We start from the raw sequence: 15601 nt of genomic DNA, 5'->3' as shown, positions 1-15601 counted from the left end.
AATGAATATCACGCTGTCACTTTTGATTGCCACATTTTGTTTCCCAAGTTGCATTCAATTCGAATCGCAATCAAAGTGCTTTACCGACATAGAGCATTCAGCAGACGTGCACAGCAAGGCCGGTCTAACAGTAAGTCTCAAGCAGTACGGTATTGAGTCTCAAGACCAGCGCACTACAGGAATAGCCCTGCAGTATTATTAAATAAAACTCTATCATGTTGCGTCTGCTCGTATTCTATACATTAAAAGAGTGTGCTTTATATTATCCCCTACGCAAAGATAATAAACCACTCCTTGGTCCAATGTATGTGTCCTACCAGGACGTGTCTCCTGGGATGTTAATATTCACATGTACAGGATAAGCAGAATCACTTTCTCTTGTCTCCACAATATAAATAAAATGTATAAAAATGTTTAGTCCATCAGCATCTTGGTTTTCCAGGCCAACGTTAACAACCGGCATTTGTTTAAGCGAGCAAACTCCAGTTCTGGTTTCAACTTTTTAGGTCTCATCAGCCATCAGGCTTGTTCAACAAATGCTGCTAGATTGCCAGATCTTATTGGTAAGAGCACTCCGTATACAATCTGGGGCCCCCGTTCAATGCAAAAAAGCCCAACCGTACACAAACTCGAAGTTGCACAAATTACTCTGGAATTTCTGCAGGATTTTTGTAAATTCATTTCAATCAGGCAACTAACTATTCAACGACTCACGGGTTCCCACAGATTCTTACGATGGCAATTCGTGTTCATATTGGTGCCCACTGCAATCAATTATTCATGATTTATGTAAATGACGTGCTAAAATGTTATCCCGAAGGCTAATGGACTGGCCTCGGACAGCAATCAAGATGAAGCACGCACGTGGAAACAGACAATGCGAATGAAACATACACGAGACAAAAAACACATAATCATAATCGACGTTTGAATCAATGGTGTGACCACAACGTGGTGACGATTCATCACACTGCAGGGAGGGTGAATCGTCTGATGACTCGAGTACGAATGTGTTTAAGAACGAGGTGCTTCTGCGTGTACATGGATGTATTTGCAGAGCCCAATAAACCGTGCCCATAACCCCGGCCTGGATTGGTGCCACAGAACCCATGCCTACTAAGTCTTCGCGTCACAGTTCCTATCAGAGGTGGGACAAAGTCATTGTTATGCAAGTCCAAGTCGAGTCTGAAGTCATCAAATTCATGACTCGAGTCTGACTCGAGTCCAAGTCACATGACTCGAGTCCACACCTCAGAGGTGGGACAAAGTCATTGTTATGCAAGTCCAAGTCGAGTCTGAAGTCATCAAATTCATGACTCGAGTCTGACTCGAGTCCAAGTCACATGACTCGAGTCCACACCTCTGGTTCCTATCTCATTTTAATCCCCCCCCGTGCATATCGGTGTTTTACACGAGAATACAGAGGCCGCTCCAAACACTCGATTGCCTTATGTTCTCGGAGGGTTTCCGAGTCCATGGGCCGGTGGAGTTTTAATTTATTAGAGGCTCTGCCTCTTTGTAACCATTAGCCCCCGTGCGGGCACGTAACTCATTGGCCACGGCGGCAGATTCCCTTGGCCTGATGTTCACACGCGATTGGGCTGGGCATGGCGCATCTCACGCGCCCTTCGTAATAATAATTGCGATGTGAACAAGTAGCAAGAGAAGAGTCTTTGTGAGTAGAGTGGGGCAGGGGGGGGCAGTGGGGGGTGGGCCGCGGTGGGGGCTGAGAGGGGGGAGTCAAACAGCGAGGAGGAGAGGAAACAACCAGGGGTTAATGATGTTTACATAATGTGGTCTTACTTTGACTAAAAGGTGCAAGCGGAATCGTATAAAAACCATAATATGAATATTTTACTTTATATATATTTTACTTCTACGGTTTTTTTTTTGCCCCTCAAATGGAAATCTCTTGTGATATTTCTACCAATGAAGCGTTCCACACCGACGATTCTGAGCAACGATTATTTTTACGTGGTCAGCTTGGACCCGGGAAATGTTAAGTCTCGACGGTGAGTTGGCACCTAGAGAAGTTCCTAGGAACACCGCAGAGTCAAAGCGTCTCTCAGAGAGTCCAAGGATATCTCAGGGAGTCAAAGGGTCTTTCTCGGAGAGCCCAACACGATGTCCGCGCTCATCTGCCCTGTCAGTTCCAAGCCAGTGGTGCAACTTCCACAGCGCCATTGTGGGGTCCATAGACTCGCATAGAGACCCATAGACTCATACAGAGGTCCATCGATTCACATCGAGACCCAAAGACTCATCTAGAGACCGATTTACACTCGCACAGAAATCTATACGAAGGAGGTGGCATCACAGCGGCGCACGCCGCTACTCCTGACGCAATCACCTGGCACAACCACCTCAATGTAAACGTTACAGCCGTTGGTCTGCGTCAAGATCAGCCGTACGACGAACATGCCAGCGTGAGTCGGTGCGATGCCACTCGCCACCGATGTCACCCACGGCCAGGAATGAAACTCAGGGGGAGCCCGAGTTAGTGCGCTGTCCACTGGGCCACCGTCGCCTCCCGGCTATCTCTCTCTCTCTGGACGTTGCCTCCACGACGCTTGCCGTGAGCTGCCCATGCACCTCGCTCAATGCGATCTGGAGTGACAACAAACGAGGAACGTCTTACTGCTGATTGTAGGAAGCGGGGCAGCCTGACTAATCCCATCCCCTGTGCCCCCTCCCCCCGCCAAACACTTTAAAACCTTCTCTCCCGAAACCGTTTCAAGCCGAAAATAGCTCATTAATCCCATAGGTTTGAGTAGCAATTCAACCCCCCCCCCCCCACCTTATTGCGCTTCTTAGCAAAGGCATAACATGTACGCTTGTTGCTTATGGAACATAAAATGCCACTCTTAGTTTTGGAAAGGAAGATAGCCGCGTTCATCTCAATAACTGTCCAAATATACATTTTACGTGCAGCATCGTTATTAATAATTAATTAATTATAATTGGTTATACTAATTATAATTAACGTGTATTATTAATAACGGTCCAAAGAGACGTTTTATACTGACGTGCATTTTTGGTAAGCATCTACCAGTTGATTCTCTAAAGCAAAGCATTAAATACAGGACTACATTGTGTTTAAAGTTAAATAATGTTCACATGCAATTGACGCCTAAATCGTTCAACGAACCCGTAAATAATGTAACAGCAACTGTCGTGATTCATAAAACATTTTTTGCATCAGATCGCTGGCCGAGTAAAATGCCAGTGCCGTGTCGTACACCCTCCGCCACCTGACGCAGCCAATCGCAGTTGCCGCGTGAACAAACGCCCCAACGAATCACTGCCCCAACACAGCAGCTGTGTGGGAGAGAGCGACCCAACACCATTCACACGGCGTTTCGCCCTGCAGCTACGAGCAGCATCGCGAAGACGATTGCCGGGAAGTGTGAACATCTCCTCCAGTCTTGAGACTTACATAGGTGGTGTGATGTCATCAACATTCCCCCACATCTTCCCTGTTTTTAAATTGGATATCGTTCTAATCTGCAGGATTGCCCAGAAGACGTTGTGATATACCGTATCTGAACAAGTGCACTCGTGTGATGATGATGTTGCTGCTGTTGTTGCTGCTGCTGTTGTTGTCCCTTAAATCTGTGCAACCAGCAGTGGCATATGCTTGAGCATACTCTTGTTTGACAAAACAAAACAAGTGTGCATGAAGATACCAACGCTTGGTATCTACAATGTTTTACGCTCGAGTGGAGACATCGGGACGGTGACGTAGCGCAGCGATATCGTGCTCGCTGCTTGTTGGAGAGGTTCGTGGTTTGAATCTGCATGGCCGCCCTGGTTAATGTGTATTATGCGTAAAATATTTCGCAATCTGCTTCTCAGTGACCGATAAAAAAATATCCTGAAGTCATTAGAAATTAATAAGCCATCGTGTGTCAGTGTCATGTTCCAAATACAGTATGCCACGTTTGAAAACATTTACCCGCAAAATGATGGAATGGGATTATACGTAGCAACATCGCCCCCGACTGTGAAACTACGTCAGACTGTCTGTGAAACAGAGCTCCTTCGTGATAGCCCTGGGCTATATTAATTGAGCGAATACCAAATGCACCAAATGATGAATAGTCAATTAACAATGTTCTCAACCAATCCATTCGGAGGATTCTAAGGTGCCTTATCCTGTACCTGTTCGCCTCAAAAATTATTGATGCAAGCTAAGAATGCCGAGAGTGTCATCCTTCTAAGCAACGGACATTAAGAAGTTAACTCATAGTGACACAAGGTTGTCTTAGAATGGCTCCGTGCCTTAGGCAACAACTCATCAACTTCAAATCCCAAGGGTGGCTTTCTGAGCATCAGGAATTAACAATGAACCGTAAAAATAATAATAAAAAAGGCAAGCTAGCCATGCTCCTGGAGCCAACAGTGTGTATATGAGACTCGGAGACTCGATAATGTGGAAACTCACGAATCCCAAGGGCTAGGAGCTAAATGACACGCGCTAATTAGCAGCAATTAGCACACGTCAATGTTTACTGTTTACATGCCCACGGTACACACGGGCATTTTTCTGCACATTGAGCGCTTCTTAAAAATTCAAGCCTCAGCTCATTTTAGTTTTGAATCTCGCTTCCCGTAACATCGTGTGCTAAATGGGTGTGTGGTTGTAACAGGCCAATTGAGCCTTACAGACTGCAGGAGCAAGTGTTGTGGTGGGTTATCAACTCGGACTGGTATGGTGGAGGTGTGGGCTTCACCACACCTACCCCCCCGGTGCTGATGTTCACACTCCAGACCAGGGGGCCCTCACTCGGGACAGGTCCAGACACGTGATGCCACCGATGCTGTGCATTGGTCAGGAAGCAAAGCTGAGTTCCTGTAATCGCCGCGCATGAATCAACGATGTCACAGTGTGACAACGTTCACCTGTTTAGCGCACGTAGGCTGTTGGGGCAAGTGCTTTTAAATAACACGAATAAAGAGGTGGTGGTGTGACCAGCAACGTACCCAGCAACACACACCAAGGTGTTAAGTATCAATCAAGCATTGCACAGAGAATATCTCAAAATTATGTGTTCAGTTACGTGACTTAATTATTACACGTGCAGTCATTCCCAGACTAAGGCAAGTATGCATGTGTGCTGAACTTCTTTAGCACCGTACGTTGCCAACAGTGCTGAACGGAGTTGGGCTCAGGCCCGGAGGCCTTTGCTGGAAGGGATGGATGGTGGATGATGGGCAAGACTGGTGACAGAATGACAGGCGAAGGAGGGGATGAGATCAGGTGATGCACCGCAGCGAAATGGATTGTGGCATTGGAGACCTGTGTGGGCTGGCGAGGGTGTGGGGAGGCCTTCATCCAGCAGTAGATAGACAATGGCCGACGAAGAATTGCCATTGGAGAATACAGTGAATCCTCTTGAAAGCAGATGAGCTTCCAAAAGAAATCAATAAATAACGATTGCAAAAACAAACCAAAAACCCCACTGCAACACCGTTCACCCACTGCTTGTGCTGCACGCAGTCATGCTTTGTGTTAATCTCGTGCGGGGAATTTGAGATGTGCTTAGCAATACAGTTCTAGGAAGTGTAAAATGCTATTTTTAACCGTTGTTTAAAAAAAAAGCCACATACATTTGACCTGCATTTGTGTACTGGCAATTATAAAGCTATACGTACTTCTACCATTGGAACCTCCTTTGCCAGGAGCAAAATATGATAATAGTTTTTTTACCCTTTTACCTGGCAACAAAACTGACACTTTTTTTTACAAGGAGTCATGTTTGCATTGACCACAATACCTGCGGTCGGAATGCAAACAAAAACACAACTCTAATAATGTATGCACTGTCCTTGAAATTGATTGGTCCACACCCGAGACAGCTTTTCTTAGAGCCTAGTCTCACATGGTGTTGGATCAGATGATGCCAAAAGGCGCACAACTCAAAGACAATGCACCATCAGAGTATGAGAGCTCGGGGATAAGAATTTACACCATTGGAACCTCCTTTGCCAGTAGCAAAATATGATAATTGGTTTTTTACCCTTTTGTCTGGCAACAAAACTGACACCAATTATCAACTATACGTACTTAACGGTTGTATATAATTCAGAGAACCCGTGCCCTTGGGTGGCCAAGGCGACCCACGTGCTGTGTCCAGGGGTCCCTTTATGCTCGGGCTTGTCACTTTAATTTGACATTACATTTATAAATAAACAACTTACACATTCTTCAGGCCCGTCAACAACAACAAAATGTCATCAGGCATCCTCTCATCAAACCAACCCCAAGCATTGCACCTGAGCTCGCATGCTGATGCCCAACGACCGGGATTTAACCGCACAGTAAAGTCCAGATGTGGATTCTAAGCGCTATTAAATTGTGCATTTGAAATGGTCAATATTTCGTTTATTGTTGGTACGTTATTACGTGTTAATTAAATGGGATAGGGTTTAATTACGTGTCAATGTGAATAAAATGTCATATTTACACGTTTAATCGTTCGCGATGCGTTGGACATCCCACATAACCCCATAACTGGAGTGGCTCTTCAGCAATTAGTTTTGTGTTGATTTAACTGTAAAAAATCCCATTAATTGCTTATCGCTTGCATTCATGTATTAGCTTACATTCATTTTCATTAAGTGCAGTACTGAAATGAGCATCATTAACAGATGCGTGACAATTACACTGTGTACTTTATATGATTGACAATAATGGGATAGCCGAGCTACAAGCCCATTGGATCCAAAATCACAATAACTGAACCAAATATGAATAACACACATCTCACTGGCAAAAAATAGAAATACGTTCTGTTATAGTGCACAATTAATAATGGGTCCTTCGTTAATTCACAAAGTCTGCTTTTCCGCAGGGGGTTCGGCTATAGAAACGCGCGTCCAATCCTCTCCCTAGGAAATAAATGTCTGCACGCGAAATCAAAGCGAAAGGCGCCTCAATAACGCGCACACCCCCCTCCATGTGAAGAGAAACCGCTGCACAAATGCCTTGAATCCATTTTGCGATACTGCCACCTCCTGACTGCCTAACAGCCCAGCAAGTATGGGGGAGATTCACAAATTTTATTTGACCCCACAACCAAATCCGTGCCTCCCAAAGAGCCCTTGATTATGTGCTGCGGCTCGTCATCACGCGAGCCAGCGTCATTGTACTCTCAGCTCGTATGCTCAGCTTGTAGTCGCTGTTAGCCTCCCGCAGCAGGTGCCAGGTATGTCATGGTGAGGCCTTGGACAAACCACGTGCTCCTCCCAGAGTATCGCCATCCCTCCCGCTTAGCGAGCCCGTGATTGCACCTGTAGGCAACTCTGACCCCTATCAAAAAAAAAATCTTGTTTTTTTTTTGTCCCATTGGGATGTTGCAGGCAACCGGCTGGGAACTGTGTCCTACCAAAGGATATGACCACACAAAGCCACGTGCCCGCCAGATTCATCGGTAGCCAGGGGCCGTGGTATTAGGGGGCTCATGAGAGTTGGCGTGCATCTCTCGGCGGACTGTGGGAGGTTGATTGATTGTCTCAGTGTCACCAGTAGTGGCTACAGCCAAAGACTCGGTGATGCCAGGACTATGGTGTGCAGGGGTCTAAGCCAAGGTGGCTGATAACAAACCCCCGTGCAAGAGGTACACGTGTAACTTGCTTTGTGATGCGTTTGTTATTTTAATGTCACTTTCCCCCTTAACCTTTGGTTATCTCACTGGAATGCTGGCAGTTGTGTGGAACTATTGTCATATTTGTTTACACCAGAACACGTGGGATTTTCGTTTGCTTTACAAGTGGGGGGATCGTGCCCGTCTTTATTTTCATCGAGTTATCTACTTCCATCGGAGTGCGAGGCCGGTTGTTTTATTCACGGCTCAGGGCCTTTCATTCCACTGAAGTAAAATTTTAGGATTTCAGAAAGCTGTGCTCCTTTGTTTCCCTCCCTCCCCCTTAATGGTGAATTCTTAGCAGGCTGACACGACCCGAGATGCTGAGGTTTTTTCCAGTCCAGTAAAATGGACACTTGTGGTCATGGGCACATGACGGGCGGACCAATAAGCTGGACACGTCTATTTAAAAAAAAATCATAAAAAATTGAGATGGAGGAGGAGAGCTGGAAGCTTGAGGGGCCAGGAAAGGCGCTGCTGCTATCGAGTTCAGCTGGAGGGGCCCTCTTGGTCATCAAGCATCGACAGAAATGTAATGGATTTATTTTAATATATACATAGAGACATTGCAGTGCATTCGAGTGGTGCTTGTCGTTCCGAGTAATGTACGGTTATGATCTGTCTGGGCACACTCTGTTGGCAGTGTTTCAGGTGAGAGAATACCTGCCCTCACACAACATCGTGTGTGTGTGTCTGAATGATCAAGTTGTCTGTAAAGGAAAATCTTACATGGTTCGTGATAGTGACCTACTGCACAGTGCTACATTTCTATGCAGGCTCATTGTTAGAACGCTGAATGTCAATTGGTGGGTGTATTAGTGAGCAGACATAGCATTATTAGGTAGGTATATTTTTTAAAGCTAGCCAGCCCTAGTTCAATAAGCAGTGGAACCACTTTATCTGACAAAATTTCCCGAATATAGACGTAATTAGAAAAACAATCTCATATTAAAGTACAATAATTACGTGCACTGTATGTATGTTGTTAAATGTGAAGCTGATCATTTCTAGATTGTTCATACGGTGGACCTAGGAATTGGAGGATTCGGAATGTAGATTCGATCATCTATAAGATTTGACAATTATAAATTTATAGGCCGAGTAACACGCGCGCGCGCACACACACACACACGTGTTGTATTTTATTTAACGATATTGCTTTCACCACGGTGTTGATCCAGGTCACTCCAACAATCGAGACTCTATTGTTAGTTTTTATGTCAGGTGAAAGAAACACTTTGTCTGTGCTCTGCAGTTGCCCTGGGTGAAAAGTGGGCTAAGTTTTTTGTTCTTCCTCACAATTCTGGCCAGCTGGCTCAAGAACTTAATAAACGAAACTATTCTGGGCCCCTTGAGCTCTCACCTGGTAAAAAGAGAAATACGAACCTTGAAACCAGTGGCAGCAGATCCTCTCATACTAGGATGTGCAACAACACTGTCCTGTTCGAGAATGTATTCACTGTCCTTGAAATTTATTTATCAATCAATTTCAAGGACAGTGCATACATTATCAGAATTGTGTTTTTTGTTTGCATTCCGACCGCAGGTATTGTGGTCAATGCAAACATGACTCCGTGTAAAAAAAGGTGTCAGTTTTGTTGCCAGATGAAAAGGTAAAAAAACGATTCTCATATTTTTCTACTGTCAAAGGACGTTCCAATACTGTACTCTGTGTTGTTGATGTAACGTTCTTATCCCGTGCCACTACTGGACTTTTGTGACAAAGAGCTTCATAGCTCATCGGATTCCTCCTCCAGTATAAATAAATATTCTGATTCTGACTGTACTTAATTTAATTTACTGTAGCTTAAAAATGCTCTAAGTATGCCATTGCGGTGTAGAATATCTTCAAAATAGTATATAATGTTATGCCGTGTATAATGCATTTAAAATGCTCTAAGTAAAGTTACGTCGTGTATTATGGATAGTAAATCATTAATTAATGGGGTGATATACAATAGTACAATGTATTTGAAATGCACTTAAATACCATACATTTATTTATGCATTGATCTGTGAGCACTTGGATGACAGCATTACTTTCCACTAATTGCAATGCCATGTCATAGTCTACAGAGGCTTGGTTGGATGATATTTGATATTCATTAGTATTTCCCAGACTGTGATTAATGCGATGTATTCAGACAGTGGTAGAGAAACCTTTCCAAAATCTCACATTTCTCACGTAGTTAATTGAATCTTAACGTTTTTTTATTCTGTCTCATTGATATTTGTCAACAACTTATATACGTGGATAGTTGAATGCTAGAAAATACAATGAGAGACATAAAACAGCAACACGTGGATCAAATAACATATACAAACTACATATATAAATATGAATTCTTAAGATAGCTGGGTTTAGCCAGGACATGTCCATGAGAAGGGATGCTAGCTGATGATCGATAATTATTATTTTGGTGCTGTAAATATCCAAATGATGGGCCACTTTCTTCAGCTATTATTTGTGGCCAGGTTGCTTCTGAAAAATAAGTTAATACCTCAGTGGGATTTGCCTTGTAGGATGGGGATGGTTTAGTTGTATTTGTCTGTGTTTGGGCGATTTGTTTAACTTTGTTGTACTTTGCACTCCTAGTGTATTTTTGTATTGTTTGTTTATGTAACATTCTTATCCTATGCCCCTACTGGACATGTGGAAAAGAGCGTTAAAGCGCATCGGATTCCTCCTCCAGTATAAATTTTCTGATTCTGAGTCGGAGAAAATGAGATCAGCTCATGTGCATGAGCTAAATGAATTGCTGCATCTGTGGGATAAATATGCCGACAACTTGAGGAGCTCTCATGCTACTATGATGATGAAGGTTAAAGAGCTGCACTTGGTCTGAGAGTTAAAAACATTTACCATGGTGTGAGAGGTAAAAGTTGGTTACCACGGAGTAAGAGTGGTTAGTAGTGCAGTAGTCTATGATGTCAGCAGCATCCTGGGTTCAATTTCCACTCTTGCTCATAAGTGGCACATTTTATATGAAACACGCCAGGGCCGCTGCTATGTTGATGCAGATGCAACTGAGTAGCCAGTTGTTGCTGTTCTTACGGTTAGCAGTGGACCCGGCAAGTTAAACGTGATTGCATTATATTTGTGTTTTTTAAACTCAATATGGAAGCTCAGCTTAAATTTTGATTGAATTCGCCAATGATGGATTCATCCCATTCCTGGCCAGAACAATTTGTTGGAAAGGTTAAAGGCTTTGGCTGGGACAGTTCCGGTTTCAGAAAGGCTCTCCTGGTGTTCGGAAACATTTGAATAATTCTACATTTTGTTCTGGTTACAAATGTTTCTCCCACCAGCTCACAACGTGTCTCGGTTGTGCCTCCCGGAAACGTGGTAGCATTGTGGGTAAGTGCTGCGGAAAAAAATGCTGTTATAGTTTAAAAAAAACTAAAAAAATGTGATCACAGAATGACATTAAACCGGGTGTTCTTACAACAAAGCAGCCCAGGACCAGACTCCTAAACATAGCAATGCCCCCCACGTTATCCCCTGCTAATCTTAACGCCACTCCCAAGCAAGTACCCATCATCCTACTTGAGATGTCTGTGCAGCACATTTACCCCATACTGGGGTTGTATAGGAAAAAAATCTCTACACAGTACATAATGTATTACTAATGTAATGTATGCATGCATTCCAGTATACGGATGAATTCAGTAGTACACTGTATACAGAAGTCGTTTATGCATGTTATATAATGTTTAAAAAGCGAAGTGAATTTTCTTGGGCAATTGTCAACAAGCAAGAAAGGAGACCTCACCATTGTCGTCGTCAACACAGCCTTAGTAGAGGGCACAGTGGAAGATTTTATAAAATGGCCCTTTTGGAAAGGAAGAGAAAAATGGCAGCCGTGACGTTTTTACTGACATACACGGCGAGCGAGGCAGAGAAAGCGTTTGACAATCTGTTGCTTCGAACGCTGAGGCAAGAGGCCACACATCTATATAACCAGCATATGTGTTGTTCTTGCTAAATTAAAAACATCTAACTTCAGGTATGTACGTAGACGCGATTTGCATGTGCTGCACTCGTCTGAAGAGCATGAGGATAAAGATTCCTTGGATGTGCCTGGTCGGCCCACCTTGGTGACACGAGCCCAGCAGTTTATCACCTCGCTGGCGTCGGTTCGAGGGACCCTAAATGTGCGCACGGCTGTAGGCGATGTCATGCTGGCCTCTGATGGGAATGAGGCTCAAAGGAGGGCAGGATTTTGCTATATTTTAAAGATGGGACATTTTTCACTCGGCAGGGTTAAAGAGCTCAGCTCGGCTTTCCTTAAAACCAGCCATCGCTTGTGAATTCCAGTTAGACACGACCTGGTTTAAACAGAGAAGCCTGCAACGTCAAAACACACCGACCATCCTCTGGACTTCATACATTCATTTGTACGTGTAAACATTATACACAGTAGAAATGTTTAACGCTCGGTGCACGGTCTTGTGCGCGTATATTTTATCGATGGACAGAACGTGTGTAATATTTGATGGACAAAGTCGACATATAGCGCAGTCGTGTAAGGAGTGTAATGATGTGGCTAATTGCTGGAGAGCGTTGTTCTCGTATCTCCCCGTGGGAATACATTAGCAAACGAACAGTGCATGAATGGTCACACCTAAAAATGGTTGACCTACTTAACATAACAATGTCTTCAACTGCTGTACTCACAACGAAACGTTAATCTATTGACTTGCAGTGGGCTGCGGCGGATTCAACCTGGTCATTTTTTTTGTCGTTGCTTAATTTAGATCAATGCACGTACACATATTGATTTCGTTTTTATTTTATTTACATCACGTGCTAATTTTTTTGTTGCTTTACACGAAACGATTTAAGTGTGTTTTTTGTTTTTGCTGCTGCAGATTTATAGGTTCTGGTTTGCGATCCAGTTATCTGGTCGTTATGAAAATCGTTTATGCCAACTATCGCTAAATGTCATCCAAGGGGGTATTGTACGTCCAAATGTCAGTGTTCTCAAGGCACCACCACAGTGTGTACAAGTCTTCCTCCAAATGTCAGTCAAAACATTTAGGCTGCCCCCAATCTCTCTCTGCACCGAATAGGCGGCCATTTCCCAAAATATTAGCCAACTCGGGTACGGCAGGTTATTTAATGGTGGGTATCAAACGATGTTAATTGTGAGGGGGGGGGGGGGTTCAGTATTTGTACATTATTCGTACGGCATATACAGCACACCGCATGCATACACATCATGTGTAGCTGCCCAGAATGCACCTGGTCTCTCTGAAGCTAAGCAAAGTTGAGCCTGGATATGCATTGGATGGATGACCGCAACGAACAGGTGTTGGAGGTCGCTGCAGGGCTGCATTGTCCGTAGAGGGCAGGGACGATTTTTTTTATTGTACTGTACTATTCTCCAGTGTCTATGCGCCCTTCCTTCACCAACCCTTACTGATCGGCGTGACGAAGTAGGTCAAATAAACCCCTATGCCCCGCACGGTGTGGGGGAGGCACTGAACGAACAGTGGATTGACAAAAGGGCTGCACTTTCGACGCCGAGTGTAAAATGTACACCATGAATATGTTACATTATCCATAGGCGGGCGTGAATTGCCTTACCCTGTAAGACCGTGCAGCTGGTGAAGTGAACATCCTTCCACGTCTGAAAAATTAAGGGCACGCGTGTGGGAACAAAGGAGACAGGAAGGGTACGCTACGCTGGTGCCGTGCCATCATAATTACGAGCGTTCATGGGGCCCCTTTGGCCACTTGACGTGGTCCCACATGGATATTTGCCCTCCACCCCAGACCATGTGCCCCACCCCCCTCCTCTCCCCCCCAGCCCCCCACCCCAGGGAAACTCCCAAGTTCATTCCTTTGTCCCTGAATTAAATTTGCGTCGTAACAGAAATGTTTCATCACATGACCGAGGCCAATGCCAGCAATAATAGCGTTGGTAAAGTTACGTGCACACGTGGAGATCACGAGGTCGTCATGGCGAGCGCTACTCCAATGCCGCCGCCATATCTCGGCATCGCTTAATTCTGCCACATACCACAACTGTTGAATAGCCTACACCCGACCTCCGCGGTCTGACCACCATGTGGCTCTACGCCTTTCTCAGTTAACCTGCCTCTCATCCAAGCCTACACACGTGTCCCTTCCATCACAAATGCCCCCTCCTCCTCCTCGTTGCTTCTACAATGCCATCATGCCACGCTCTATTCCACACTTCATAGTTGATTATTGTTGATGTATTGCATCAATAATAGTCCGTGTGGACGTGGGTTAATAAATTAAGATAATCAGTGCAAAAATAAACTGGAATATTGCACAGGAACCCGACGTCGATTGACACATGATTGACACGTGATCTGGCACCACAATCAGCTGCCTGTGAAGCAGACTCTACAGGTCGACAACTGAAATTCAATCAAATTCAGAAGATGTGGAAGAACATGAACGTGTGTAGTTGTTCACATGATTTGAGAATGGCTTATAAGAAACCCAATGAAGATGAACACGAGATCAAATTAGAATCTCAAAAAGTCAGTTTGTATCATCTCAAGTAAAAAGTCAGCGCTTTAATGAGCCTGGAGTACAATCTAGGCCACCAGGAAACATTCGATGTCAAAGGCCCCAACAGGCTGAGATCTGTTTCAATTGATTTTAACTCAAGTACACATTACGATAATTTGTTTATTGCTTTAACTGAAGCTGCAGAATATTGTGTTAAGCAACGTGCCCCTTTTTCGTGAACACGGCATTCGTGAATGCGTCGGGGATGCTGTGAAGCCGTGGATGCCGTTTGCCCACACACACCATCAGGAGGGGCTGTTCGGTGGCTGTTCCATCAGTCGGCTGTACCTCAAGTGGATGAGACTCGCTGCATATTGAAACCACTTCAAGGTGGCCATTTTAAATAAACGTTTTTAGGAACCGTAGATAAGGGAGACTAATGGTTGTATTTATTTTCAGTTTGTGCTGAAAATCGTATATACCGTACCTTGCGTTTTAGATGCTAAGCCGACACGCATATCAAATGTGTCATTCACCATTCTCCACTACACATGTCTCTAGGAAATTATGAGGTAAGATTACACATTTCTAAAACCCCTTATGTCGTATTAAACCCCACTGAGGGTACTGCACACAAGGTGGGGATGAACGCCCACATACACTTATTACTGTGACGTTTTGCCGAAGAGCCACGTATCCTCATTGTGTACTGCACTCACGATTAGCAATACCGCTCATGTTGGTTACGCCACACACGGTGTAACCTGTATCACACAAACATATACAGAGAAAACATACGTTGCGTAGGCGGACATCCAACGTACACTACATATTTTAGACAGTCTAATGCAGGCAATGTTCATTCATTCAGACCTAGTTCCCACACCTTTCCACGGTGTACAATCAATGGGTGTCACATTGAACAACGAATTCCATCTGAACAATAATGTATCAATGGCACGCGTTATATTATTTCCCATGACAACAATAATAACGACGACGACGACGAGTATAACAACATCTGGTGAGACAAGAGGATGTGATGCGAGTGCCAACTGCCGGTGGGTGTCCGTGGCTGCAATGATTTCGAGTGGCTGGCATCCCCAGCAATGTCCATCACCCCAGGACATCGCCACACGGCACGCCAGCTCGACTCGAGTGGACTTCACGAACACAAATCGCGCCGTGCGCGCGCGCCGGAGACGTCACGGCGCGCCCCTCGTTTGCACGAGATCCGTCGAATTCGCGAATCTCGATCATGAAACGTTTACATTCGGTAAACGAATTGGCCGAGCGACCAACGTGAGCTTTCGCCAAGGCAAGTCTAAAAATATAAGCACGCGAATGATGACTGTGATTTTTTTTTGTTGCTGTTGTTGGTGGGCATCATGCGGGTGAACTATTTTAATAGAGTGATCAACTTAAAACCACGAGCCACCGACGAACTCGACGACGCAATTGCGGG

General features: G+C 44.6%; 1 protein-coding gene across 1 annotated transcript in view; it reads right to left on the bottom strand.

The window, feature by feature from the left end:
* LOC133347483 (glutamate receptor ionotropic, NMDA 2B-like) overlaps nt 1-15601 on the bottom strand; it is a 66195-nt gene that overhangs the window by 49157 nt on the left and 1437 nt on the right.

This window comes from Lethenteron reissneri, chromosome 26, assembly GCF_015708825.2.
Source record: "Lethenteron reissneri isolate LAM-NWPU_2019-01 chromosome 26, ASM1570882v1, whole genome shotgun sequence".
In the NCBI taxonomy this organism is placed as follows: domain Eukaryota; kingdom Metazoa; phylum Chordata; class Hyperoartia; order Petromyzontiformes; family Petromyzontidae; genus Lethenteron; species Lethenteron reissneri.
This window is presented reverse-complemented; position numbering and strand designations above follow the sequence as displayed.